This window comes from Pinus tabuliformis, chromosome 2_2 (assembly GCF_031772625.1).
Source record: "Pinus tabuliformis cultivar Carrire ecotype Pingquan chromosome 2_2, CPIR1, whole genome shotgun sequence".
Taxonomy (NCBI): Eukaryota; Viridiplantae; Streptophyta; class Pinopsida; order Pinales; family Pinaceae; genus Pinus; species Pinus tabuliformis.
The window spans coordinates 191,923,396-191,937,407 of NC_142300.1; positions in this window are offsets into that span (position 1 = coordinate 191,923,396).

Consider the following 14,012-nt stretch of genomic DNA (forward strand, 5'->3'; position numbering starts at 1 on the left):
CCCCCTCCTCTGTTGGAAACGCATTGTCATTGATGTCAATATGGCAATATTCAAGGAGTAGACAGAGCCACCAGAGGAGCAGATGGAGATGAGAGGAGCAGACAGAGCCAAAGAAGAGGAGCAAACAGAGCAAACGGAGGAGCCATATATATAACATATATATATGCCAGAAAAGAGCATATATATAGCAAATAGAGCCATGGGACGCAAAAAACAGAGCTATTGGAGCCACAGAGGAAGCAGACATAGCTATCGGGAGCCATATAGCCACAGATAACACTATCGGGAGCCATCAGAGGAGAAAACACATATATATGCATGCATTTAAACACTATCGGGAGTCCATAACACTATCGATGGAAAAAACCATGCATATATGTGTTTAACACTATCGGAGGAGTAGTGGACGCATTTAACAGAAAACAAACATGTGCTGTCAGATTTCCAGTGAAAAGATCCGACGGCTACTGAACGATAAAGATGCACGGGAGATAGTGAGCGGGGACGGCGGTAAACAATATTGTTCACACCGCCTTTGGAGGGTGAGCGGTAATCATACGCGGGTGAGCGATCACAATCACCGGGCGACGCGTGGCAGATGGGACAGGGCAAAAACAGCTTTATCATGAGTTAACGCGCAGGCAATTCGCGGGATCAGGAGGAGCGAACGTCGTCGGATCGCCTGATGAATGATCGGATGGCCAGGTTTAACTTCACATGTTTTTTTACTGATGTGACAGGTAATCATACGCAGACCCGATGCGGCAATGTGTTATGGTTGAATGCTATATCGCATCCGTTGTGTCGCTAGTCTCGAAGGGATGTTAAATCCGCCGATTGCGATAGAGGTATGGATCCGATGGACTTATCAAAAACAGTTTATATAATATCACGTCCAGCAGGAGGATCGGCCATCGGCCATTGGCGATGCCATGGGCTCGATGTATAAAGGACCCCGGAAACCTTGATTGCCGATTGTGATATATGTAGCGGACCCGATACGGAATAGATGCAAGTAAAATAACTCTTGAAGTCCGCCCTTTAGCCTTTTCGCCTGTTTTTGCTCATATTTCCTGTGTATTTACATATTTGCCTTGCGCGTGGTTTGAAGGGCCAAAATGCATATGATAATGGTTCTGATAGTTCAGAAGGCTAGAATCAAGCCGATTGCGATTGCGATAGGACGTGGCATGTCCGTTAAACGAAACAGTCTCGGTGGATGCCTATTATCATTGAAAAAAACGGGCCTAGATTACAGTTTTAACACACAGTGACCATAAAGCCAAGAAGTTGAATGGAAAGCCAGCACAGAGGAAGCCACAGCGACCAAAGAGGGAAGCTGAAAGATCAAGCAAGTCAGAGGAAACGACAGCAACCGAGGAGGAAGCCAAAGAGGCAGTGGAAAGCGGAAACGAATGGACAAAGGCATGAGAATGTATAAAACAGTAAAAACAAGAACTGTTGGTGTTGTTATTGTGGTGAAGAACCAGAGGGTGAGGTAGTAGAAGCAGCAAAGGCAAAAGAGGCAGAAAAAGCAGCGGAGGCTGTAGAGGCAGCAGAAGCAGCAGAGGCAGGAGAGTAGGAGTGAGTGAACATCAACTGAATAGAGTGCAGCAGCATACTAGTGTATACCAAGATTAGGTTGGGGCCCAAGAGGTTGGAGCCTCAGAACTGAACAGGACTGAAGTCATTGGGGGTAGGTTCTCCTAAGTGTAGAACCACTGCAAAACAGAGTTGGTGCTCTGGAGGTTGGAGCCTCACTGAAGTCCAATTTGGAGCTTGGCAACTATTCACAATCAGATTTATACTTATATTGTATTTATTTCATTACACTGTCTTTAGTTTTAATAAAAGCATTAATTCCAGCTGTTGATCTCTGTGTTCTATGTGTACATATACATATCTATATATGCTTTTGGAAATCACTAGAACAATTAAAAAAATTGTAAGAAAAACTGATTCACCCCCCCCCCCCCTCAGTATTTCCAACAATTGGTATCAGAGCAGGCTTCTTCATACTAGCCTAACAGCTTGAAGAAGGATCCGCAGCCATGATGAGAAATCACGAAGCATCAGGAAGACCTCCTTTGTTCGATGGCACTAACTTTGGTTTCTGAAAGAAAAGAATGACCTACTACTTAATGTCCCTTAGACCTGAAGTCTGGCATTTTTTTCAAAATGAATACAAAACTACTTCCACTCTTCCAACAGACCAAGACAAGAGGAAAGCCTACATCGCAAATGCAAAGGCCATGAACTCCATCACTAGTGGAATCACTGATTCCGAGTTTACAAAAATCATGCACTGTACCTCTGCCAAAGAAATGTGGGAGAAGCTAGTTGGCTTGTACGATGGAGACTCAAAAGTCAAAAAGGCAAAACTTCAAACTCACAGAAGACAATTTGAAAGTTTGAGGATGGAAGATGAAGAAGATATTGCAGCATACCTCCTTCGAGTAGCTGAAGTGGTAAATTCCCTGAAAGGATTGGACGAAAAAGTGGAATAAAGTACCATTGTTCAAAAGGTATCAAGGTCTCTTCCAGACAGATTTGACTCCAAAAAAAGCGCTATAGAAGAAGCATCTAGATACCCTCAAAATGGATGAACTCCATGGAATTTTCACTGCCTATGAAATGAGGAAAGGTGGCCCAAGCTCCAAAGATGCAGCATTCGAGGCCTCAAAGTCAAAGAAGGGGAAAGAAAGGAATGATTGTAGTGATGAGTCAGATGTGAAATCTGAATTGGCTCAATTTGTATGAAATCTGAAGAGAGGATCTAAGCTTAATGGCAAGTATCCTCTTATCTGTTTTAAATGTGGTAAAATAGGTCATTATGCAGCAAAATGTCCTCATAAACATGACAGTGATGATGAAGGAAATTCTAAAAGAATGGCACATAAAAAGAAAGGGTTCAATAAGAAAAACTTCTTCTCCAAGCAAGATGAGTCTGATGAGGATGAGTTTATGGTCATCAAAAAGAAATCAGATGGGGAAAGTGATCATGATGAAAGCCAAGAAGCATTATTCATGGCACTCGGAGATGATGATGACTCAGGGCTGGAAGGAAATGTAGATGAACTGTTAATAAGCGCCATTGAAGAAAATGAGAAATTACGGAACAAAATCATTTCTCTCAAAGTGGAAAACGAGGAAATAAGAAGGAGAGAAGATCTCTTGGAAGCAAAGCTTAAAGGAAAAGAAGAGACTTGTGAAAAACGTGAGGCCAAAATAGTGTCCCTGAGAAAGGAGTTGGAGCAAATTAAAAAGGGATATAAAATCTCTCAAATACTTGAGACTATTCTGAAAAATCAAAAACCTCAACATGAAAAGTCTGGAATAGGTTTCAAAGGAGAATCCTCAAGCACTAATAATAATGCGAAAAGCTATGCCGATGCACTTTCCTGCAATCCAAAAGATGAAAAAGTATGTTATCAAAAGTGCATCCCAAATCCCAAGAATGAAGAGAGAATTACTCCAAAGAAGAATGTGGAATCGAATCATGGACACTACAGCAAATACAAACCTGTACTCCACCAAGGGCCCACCGCAAATCCAAAGAACGAGGGAGGAGTAATTCCCAGGAAGGAAATCGACTCAAACCGTGGTTACTTCAACAAGTACAAAACCATCTTTCTTGGACACTGATTTCACTATAAAAACTTTGTTCATCAAGCCAGACATTGTATGGTTCGTAGAAGTGAAAAGACAAAGCTAAAGCACCGAATAATCAACTCATATGCCCCCAAAAGGCAAGGACAAATCAAAACCTTCAATTCATTTGATCCCTTGACCAAATTTGATCTGATTTTCTCTTTCTGCTACAATAATGGACACTATGAACAAGACTGCCCACTCAAAGGAAGAAAGACGAGTAGCAAGAACTCCAGCATGGACAAATGCGGCCTGGCTCTATATGCTCAAAATAATGAAAACCAATGGTTTGTAGATAGTGGGTGCTCCAGACACATGACAGGAGACAGAAGGAAGTTTGTCTCGCTAAGTAAAAAGGAAGGGAATGTGTCCTTTGGAAGTGGATCAGGCAGAATTGCGGGAAAAGGAACAGTTACTCTTATCAATGGAAAAGGAAAAGCTTAAGATTCTTTACTAGTTGACGGGCTCAAACACAACCTCCTGAGTGTCAGCCAAATCTGTGATCAAGGACATAAGGTCGTTTTCAGCACCAAAGACTATGAAATAAGGAACTCTGCCTCAGGGAAACTTGTGGAAAAAGGGGTGATAACACCAGAAAACATTTACATTCTGAATAAGATTCAAGAAAATAAATGCTACTTGAGTCAGCTAGATGAGAGTTGGTTGTGGCACAAGCGACTTGGACATACAAGCTTCGAAAATCTGATCAATATCAGTAATATCAAAGTTGTACGAGACATCCCAAGGTTGTCCAAACCAAATCAAGCAGTGTGTGGTCCATGTCAACATGGAAAGCAGACCAAAACCAGCCACAAGACAAAGGAGCTCTATACATCGAAGCCCTTGGATATCATCCATGCTGATGTGTGTGGGCCAACTAGAAATCAAGCACTCCAAGGAGAAAGGTACTTTGTGTTATTTGTTGATGATTAAACTAGAATGATGTGGATATATTTCATAAAATATAAATCTGAAACTTTTGAGTGTTTTAAGAATCTAAAAGCCCTTGTAGAAAATGAAAAAGATTCAAAAATTAAGTGCCTCAGAACAGATAGAGGAGGAGAATTCACATCAAACGAGTTTAGTGAGTTCTGTAATATTCATGGAATTAAAATGGAATTCTCGGCTGCCAAAACACCTCAGCAAAATGGGGTAGTTGAAAGAAGAAATCGAACAGTCCAAGAAATGGCAAGAACTATACTATTAGCAACAGACTTACAACCTAAATTTTGGAGACAAGCAGTAGGAACAGCTGTCTATACACTGAATCAAACTCAATTAAGACCAAATTGTAAAAAAACTCCTTATGAGCTATGGAAAGGAAGACCTACTTCGGTGAAGTACTTCAAGATCTTTGGAAGCAAGTGCTTCATAAAAATAAATGATGGCTCACCCGGAAAGTTTGATTCTCAGGTTGATGAAGGGATATTTCTTAGATACTCTACACGGAGCAAGGCTTACAAGTGCTACAATTATCGACTGAAGAAAATAATGGAAAGCATTGACGTAAAGGTTGATGAAGATCTTCCAGAAAGGGAAATTGAAGAACATGAAGATGACTCTCTCATTGAAGAAGAAGAACCTAAAGAATAAGTAATAGATGAGGAAGAAGAAGAAGAAGAGGAAAGAGAATCATCTAATGCCCCTTCAAAGATGAAGTATGTCCAAAGACATCATCTAGAAGAGAAGATCATTGGCGATAGAGATGAAGGTGTGCAGACCCAAAGAAGGATATCAATCACACCCAAGAGAAAAATAATTGCCCTCCTATCTATGATAGAACCAGAAACATTTGCAGAAGCAAGTAAGGATCCTCATTGGGTAAAAGCCATGGAAGAAGAATTGCCCCAAATTAAGAAGAACAAGACATGGGAGCTGGTACCTCGTCCGAAGGACAAAAACATAATAGGAATCAAATGGGTGTTCAAAAATAAAATGAATGAGGAAGGACAGGTTATCAGAAACAAGGCAAGACTTATCTGCAAAGGCTATTCACAAATTGAAGGAATTGACTTTGAAGAGACATTTGCACCAGTGGCCCGTATGGAAGCTATCAGGATGTTCTTGGCATTTTCTTGTTCAAAAGGATTCAAAATCTATCAAATGGACGTGAAATCAGCATTTTTAAATGGGGAACTCAAGGAGGAAGTCTACATGGAGCAGCCAGAAGGTTTCGATCTAACAGCAGGAAAGGACTTAGTTTGTAAGTTGAAAAAGGCTTTATATGGGTTGAAACAAGCTCCTAAAGCTTGGTATGCAAGACTGGATCACTATATACAACAACAAGGCTTCAAAAAGGGAGTGGCTGGAAGCAATCTATACATAAAGACAGATCAAGGTAAGTTACTAGTTGCTCTTGTTTATGTCGATGATCTGATTTTTGCTAGTAATAATGATGAAATGAGCCATGAATTTTCTCAAAACATGTCAAAAGAGTTTGAGATGTCAATGATAGGAGAGTTGTCCCACTTCCTTGGACTTCAAATATCTCAAACCAAAGCAGGATTGTGTTTATCTCAAACCAAATATCTAAAAGACATGCTCAAAAAATATGGAATGGAGGATTGTGCACCCATGAGCACACCTATGACCACAAACTACAAACTGAGCAAAGATGATGACTCCCCTCTAGTAGATGCAACTCATTACAGGTCAATGATTGGAGCCCTTCTATACTTAACAGCTACACGACCAGACATAATGCAAGCAGTAGGAATGGTGGGAAGATTTCTATCTGCTCCCAAACAATCCCATTTATTAGCTGTAAAAAGAATTCTCAGATATCTGAAGGGAACTTCTGACTTCGGTCTTTGGTACCCAAAGAACTAAACACTGACTGTAACTGCAAACACCGACGCTAATTGGGACGGAAGTATAGATGATCGAAAAGTACTAGTGGAAATGCATTCTTCCTAGGAGACTATTTGGTATCTTGGCTCAGCAAAAAACAGTCATCCATATCATTATCCATAGCCGAAACCGAGTATATTGCTACAGCAGACTGTTGTGCTGAGATATTATGGATGAAGGAAGCTCTAAAAGATCTCGACATATGTACAGATCAACCAATTACCATTTATTGTGACAACACAAGTGCTATCAGTCTCAGCAAAAATCCAGTGATGCACTCAAGAACCAAACACATACCAATCAAGTATCATTTCCTCTATGAGAAAGTAGCTGAACAAAACATCGTCCTAGAATATATCAGTACAAAGGATCAAATAGCTGATATTTTCACAAAACCTTTTCCTCGAGAAGCATTCGAACATCTGCGTCAAAAGATGGGGGTTATTTCTTTATCATCACTCAAGTTCATTCATAAAGATGCAGTAGGACAGGGGGAGCAGTTTGACAGGGGGAGTTCGTATGCATTCCTTTGCCATTGATGTCAAAGGGGGAGAAAGCAGAAGAATATTGCCATCAATAACAAAGGGGGAGATTGTTGGACACACATTATCATTGATGTAAATATGGCAATATTCAAGGAGTAGACAGAGCCACCAGAGGAGCAGATGGAGACGAGAGGAGCAGACAAAGCCAAAGAAGAGGAGCAAACGGAGAAAACAGAGAAAATGAAGGAGCCATATATATATAACATATATATATATGCCAGAACAGATCATATATAGAGAAAACAGAGCCATGGGACACAACAAACAGAGGAAGCAGAAACAGCTATCGGGAGCCATATAGCCACAGATAACACTATCGGGAGCCATCAGAGGAGAAAACACATATATATGCATGCATTTAAACACTATCGGGAGTCCATAACACTATCGGCGGCAAAAACCATGCATATATGTGTTTAACACTATCGGAGGAGCAGTGGACGTGTTTAACAGCAAACAAACATGCGCCGTCAGATTTCCAGCGAAAATATCCGATGGCTACCAGGCGATAAAGATGCACGGGAGATAGCGAGCGGGGATGGCGGTAAACGGTATTTTTCACACCGCCTTTGGAGGGTGCGCGGTAATCATATGCGGGTGAGCGATCACAATCACCAGGCGACGCATGGTAGATGGGACAGGGAAAAAACCGCTTTATCACGAGTTAACGCCCGGGCGATTCACAGGATCAAGAGGAGAGAACGTCGTCGGATCGCTTGATGAATGATCGGACGGCCAGGTTTAACTTCACATGTTTTTTGACTGATGTGACAGGTAATCGTACGTGGACCCGATGCAGCAATGTGTTATGGTTGAATGCTATATCACATCTGTTGTGTCGCTAGTCTCGAAGGGATGCTAATTACGATAGAGGTATGGATCCGATGGACTTATCAAAAATAGTTTATATAATATGGCATCTAGCAGGAGGATCGGCCATCGAACATCGACTATGCCATGGGCTCGATGTATAAAGGACCCTAGAAACCTTGATTGTCGATTGCGATATATGTAGCGGACGTGATACGGAATAGATGCGAGTAAAATAACTCTTGAAGTCTGCCCTTTAGCCTTTGCGCTTGTTTTTGCTCATATTTCCTATGTATTTACATATTTGTCTTGTGCACGGTTTGAAGGGCCAAAATGCATATGATAATGGTTCCGATAGTTCAGAAGGATAGAATCAAGCTGATTGTGATTGCGATAGGACATGGCATGTCCTTTAAATGAAACAGTCTCGGTGGATGCCTGTTATCATTGAAAAAAAACAAGCCTGGATTACAATTTTAACACACAGTGACCGTAAAGCCAAGAAGTTGAATGGAAAGCCAGCACAGAGGAAACCACAGCGAGCAAAGAGGGAAGCTGAAAGATCAAGCGAGTCAAAGGAAACGACAGCGACCGAGGAGGAAGCCAAAGAGGTGGTGGAAAGCGGAAACGAATGGACAAAGGCATGAGAATGTATAAAACAGTAAAAACAAAGAACTGTTGGTGCTGTTATTGTGGTGAAGAACCAGAGGGTGAGGTAGTAGAAGCAACAAAGGCAAAAGAGGCAGAAAAAGCAGCGGAGGCTGTAGAGGCAGCAAAAGTAGCAGAGACAGGAGAGTAGGAGTGAGTGAACATCAACTGAATAGAGTGCAGCAGCATACTAGTGTATACCAAGATTAGGTTGGGGCCCAAGAGGTTGGACCTCAGAATTGAACAGGACTGAAGTCATTGGGGGTAGGTGCTCCTAAGTGCAGAACCACTGCAAAACAAAGTTGGTGCTCTGGAGGTTGGAGCCTCATTGAAGTCCAAGTTGGAGCTTGGCAACTATTCACAATCAGATTTATACTTATATTGTATTTATTTCATTGCATTGTCTTGAGTTTTAATAAAAGCATTAATTCCAGTTGTTGATCTTTGTGTTCTGTGTATACATATACATATCTATATATGCTTTTGGCAATCACTAGAACAATTAAAAAAATAATAAGAAATACTGATTCACCCCCCCCAGTATTTCCAACATCCTCTGGATATTCAGGGTCAATCCTCTGGATCTTGGTGGTGGCCATGGTGGCACTGGGCTCCGCATCGACGATCTGCTTCCCTTTTTCATTCCCCTTATTGGGTTCTAATTCAGAGTTGAAACATGCCTCTGATTTGAAGGCCTTCAGCTCAACCACCAGTGACTGCTTAGCCCAACACTCACTTGTGTTGTGAGCAGAGCTCTTATGGAACTCACACCATTTTCCCGTGTCCTTCTTTGTCTTCGTGGTGTTTCTCTTTTCTTACAGCTTTGGCGGGTTGTCCTGGGCAGCACCGACTTGGCTCTCTCCTTTTCTCTGTGGTTTGGGGATGCCTTTTCCTTGCTTTAGATTCGCAGATCCAAAGTCCCGCTTCTTTTGTTTAAACTTTTGCTCAATCTTGAAAATGTATCAATACGTCGTGCCAAGCGAGGAGATGTCCAAGAACTCCATCTCATCCTGGATGTACTTGTGTAAACAGTCGTGGTACTTGAGTACCAAATGTCGCTCAGTATCCTTGATACCCAGTTTCTTGCGAAGGGTATGGAAAATATTTGTGAACTCTAACACATCTTGGTCCCTTCCCTACCGTAGCATGGTCCACTTTATGTATTTATCTTCATAGCTCCCGACAGGGTAATATGGTCCCTTGATGGCATCTCGGAAAGAATCCAAATGGGTGAAGATGAAAACAGTGAGGGTTCACTCTCGTCCTTTTGTTCACAGTAGGTTTCCCACCAGTCCTTGATGTGTGGGGTGGCTTTGAGAAGTGAAAAAATAATCTTTTCCTTTTTGGAAAAGTCATGAACTGGAAAATATCCTTCCAACATATTTAACCATTTATCTACAGCGTCTACATCTATCAGGGCCTCAAATATGGCAATATCAAAGTTAACTTGTACCTTAAAAGGAGTGGCGCTTCTAGAGTGGTTTTTGAATGAAGATTTGTTGCTTGTGGGTAGTCGTCGAAGGATTTGGGCCAAGTTATCCATCATCGTGTTCCTCTGTCGCTTGAGGGCTTCCTCGAGCAACATTTTGAAAGGGTCTACTGCCCACTCATCTTTCTTTTCTTCCGCCATGGGAGGTCAGTGGGGTTTGCGAGGTTGATCTTGCAACGGTTCAACCAGATCGAGCCCTAACTCCTTATACCCTGACCTTGTTGGGGTCATGTAGAGAAAAACAGAGAAATAGAAGACTGCTTTGATACCACTAATCTGAACTTAAACAAAAACGCAACAAATTACATATATAATCATAAATACAGAGACTCGATAGAAAAACACTTCATCTCATTAATAGAAAAATATTGAACTATGCTTACAAACAAAATGGATATAAGATAGTCTCGAGCAATGGTAGTTTATCTTTGAGAAGAGATGTGGCGGCTACATGCCAACTGAACCATGTTACAATGAGGCTCAAGGGCCTATTTATTATTGAAAAACATGAGAAAATCCTAAACAGCCAAAATCCTAACCCTAGGAGATGTAACCCAAGATTTTGTGGGCTTCGTGGGGTTAGTTGGGCAGCTAACTTCCCAAGGTCGTAACTTGGTCATATTATCTACGTTTCACACATATGATACCTTGTTGGAAAGGTATTTTTGATTACTATAAGTTTTGTCGCAGGCACCCGCCTTTGGCCACGAGCTTGCAACATACCTCAAAAAAAACAGCGTTTAGGGAGTCAAAACTACTCTGAAAGTTCAGAACCCAAAAAACTGCTAAAAATAATAAATGTTGAAATAAACAAGGAAATAGATGAAACTGATTGGAGGGTCTATGTGGAATAGGCGAGTGGCCACCAATATCCACTTGGATAAAGTAATGAGTCACTACTACGATTTTGGGATCATAATTGTGGAATTAAGTCCTCCAAATTTAAAGCATTCCAATTTTGTTGATTCGAATTTCACTTCTTTGTAACTTTTCACGCAGTATGCACCTACATAGAATGGTAGGCATGGCATGGTGCTTGCTTCATTCGAACCAACATACCTTAAAATCCCATTGTCACCTGGTATTTACCACCTATATAATTACTTCATCCATGACAAATATTTGGAGTTGATGTGGGGACTTGTACACCCCAAACACCATGATGTGTGGTATCAGGTGGTGTGAACTAGTCAGCCAAATCATGTAATGCTTCCTTGGCGCAGTCAAATATAAAGGTGCGTCACTATCAAAGAGAATTCAAAACAATAGTGAGATGAATCCTTATAATATCCTTGAGTCAGATGATATATAATGGTTCTTCATAAAAAATTGTAATATATTTGAATCAGTTGAATCTCTTGGGATAAAACCTATCTCCATCCCAACATTTTGAACTCATATCTAGAGCATATGTAATCAAGAAGGTAGAATGACATGTAAAATTCTAGTTGCTTTATTTCTAGTAGAGTTTTAGATTCTCTTACTCTTATTTGAATGGAAGCAACCAGAATATTTTCCCAGATAGATATGATTCCTTCTTGGGTGGATGTGTACATTAATAGTACCCATCTCTCTTCAACTGTCTCTGCATTTGGTCTGTCATATAGTCAGGAACACATAGCCACAATAAGATGATATACTCTTCCTTGTAGATTATTTTTGTAAACCCATTTGATCTTAGTCCGAAACTTACTAAGTTCCTACCACCATGTCTTCACGATATGTTTACTGCTTAACCAAAAGCTATTATACCATTCTACCACCAATGCCACTTGTTATCTAAGTAGCTTATAGTACTCAACGATAAGGGGATATGTGAATGTTGTTATACCTTCCCCACGACTATTTCAAATGGTCCTAATGTTGAACTCAATGCACTTTATGATCCATTCTATGGTCTCCCCACCAAGGAGACTATGGGATGTGCTGTGAATTTATGTAAACAAGACTATCAAAAAAATTTATATACTTCACCATCGTCTCCATCATCAAGAATATATTTTCAGGAAAATAGTCAGTAGATATCTACACATGTGATCTACATGGACTTATCGATAAGAAAAGTATATGTATATGTTGTAACTGAGGTAATAGTACTTCCCTCAAACCCTTGCTCTACAATATCTTTTCTCGAACTCTTCTTAGGCGGCGCATATTGCTGGAAGATGACGAGAAGATTAAAGAATGAATATATATTGCACCTACCACATCAAAAATATTCATCGTGATAAAAACATTATAACACCAATAAAATAATTATTAGTGTCACAACTCAGATAAAAACGATAGTCTAATGACAAGTGATGTGTTGTAGCACAGGGGCAGGATCTAGGCTACATATGAGAAATGTACTGCTACATATGTGATAAGTGAATATCACATTGCAAAAGTTAGTATAGATAGTGTGGACTATTTGCGTTGTTGCGCAGGGACAATGGGTGAAGTTATGAGGCAATGATGTGTATGATATAATGAAACATATGTGAGGAATCATGTTGCATCACAAGCAATATGTGTAGCCTTGGTAAGTGGATTGTGTTGGTGCGCTAGAGTGAAAGGAAGACTAAAAAACGTCTTGCATTGTTGCATGAGGGTGGTGGGAAAGTTATTTAACATTTTTCTCAATATCACATTTGAGAAGAACCGTAAATGTCATTAGTTCTACAAAATTATTAGATCTCATCCCAAGGGGAACTTTCATCTTAATTGTGTGGTTCTTGAATAAAAACAAAATACAACCGACATTGATTTTATCCTTAGGGCCTTGCCTTACTCGATCAAATAACCCCCATATATATTTTGTATTGATGAATGAATTCTCCATATACTTTTATTTTTCTTCAATGACTAAAATACTATAAGATATTTCCATGTATCTAATTTGATAGGAGCATTGAAATGAAGGGACATCTTTCTTTGCTAATAACAATGAGTTTCTTGCTACCTACAAGCACCTATAGTCAAACTTTGCACAACCTTCCATTCCTGAAGCTCTATTTTTCTTATCCAACTTCTCAATCATTCCTCAATGGAGTTCCCAACCCATCTATTATTTCCTATGCAGTGTTCCACTTCTAACTAGACCTATTTTGCATATGATCTATAAATTCTTCATCTTCTCTAAATAAAATATACATTCCAAGTCCCTTCTTGGGTCTCCTTTGTAAAACTTCCCAAGTTAAAACCTTGTTTATAATAATTAACCACATAAATTTTCTTGTTTTCTTGGGGTTTTTATCTTCCATAATTTCTTCTACCACTAGGTTGTGTGTTCAAGCTTAGAAGAATAATTTGCTTGGTACACAAATCTTGCTAAATGGAACCCAAGGTTTCTAATAAAATTTGGACATACCATTTAATATTCTTCCTCTATCATTCTAACATGGCTTCTTGGAAGATTATCCATAGATGCATTCTAGGGATCAATATTCTCACCTTCTATCCCTACTCTACCTGTCTCATCCAACCCTGTTGCCATATATTTGTGGTCTTTAGATCTACAATCTGTTTGAGAGTTTATATACCTTTGTTTTTAACAAATTCTCTTATCCTATCAAGAAATCTAAACTCATTAGACAATAGCTTCTTCTCATGGAATTTAAGCTTCCTCGTAGCGTTTTTTCTTAACTTCTAGTGCAAGTGCTTCTTTGCAAAAATTATACCAAAACAATCAGGTAGCATTTGCACAATAAGAGCTCACCTGCCGAGTTTCATAAAATAATACTATGTGATTTATGTGCTTCAAGTCAACATGTAGCCATCAACTTACGAAACTGTGGTTTCAAAACTATATTTGTTTTATTATTCATAGATATTCACTTCGGATGGGAGAAGAGGCCTAAAAAAGCTTGAGAAGAACCGGTGCATACTTTTTGCACTTCCTGGAGCAGTGGAATCGGAAAAGTATTTCATTTTGGAATGTGATACTTCCAAAGACATCAGAGACAATTATCGCAGTAAGTTAGCATCAATTCCTCGGAATTGCATTTTCAGTGAAGAGATTGTTAGAAAGTTGGGTC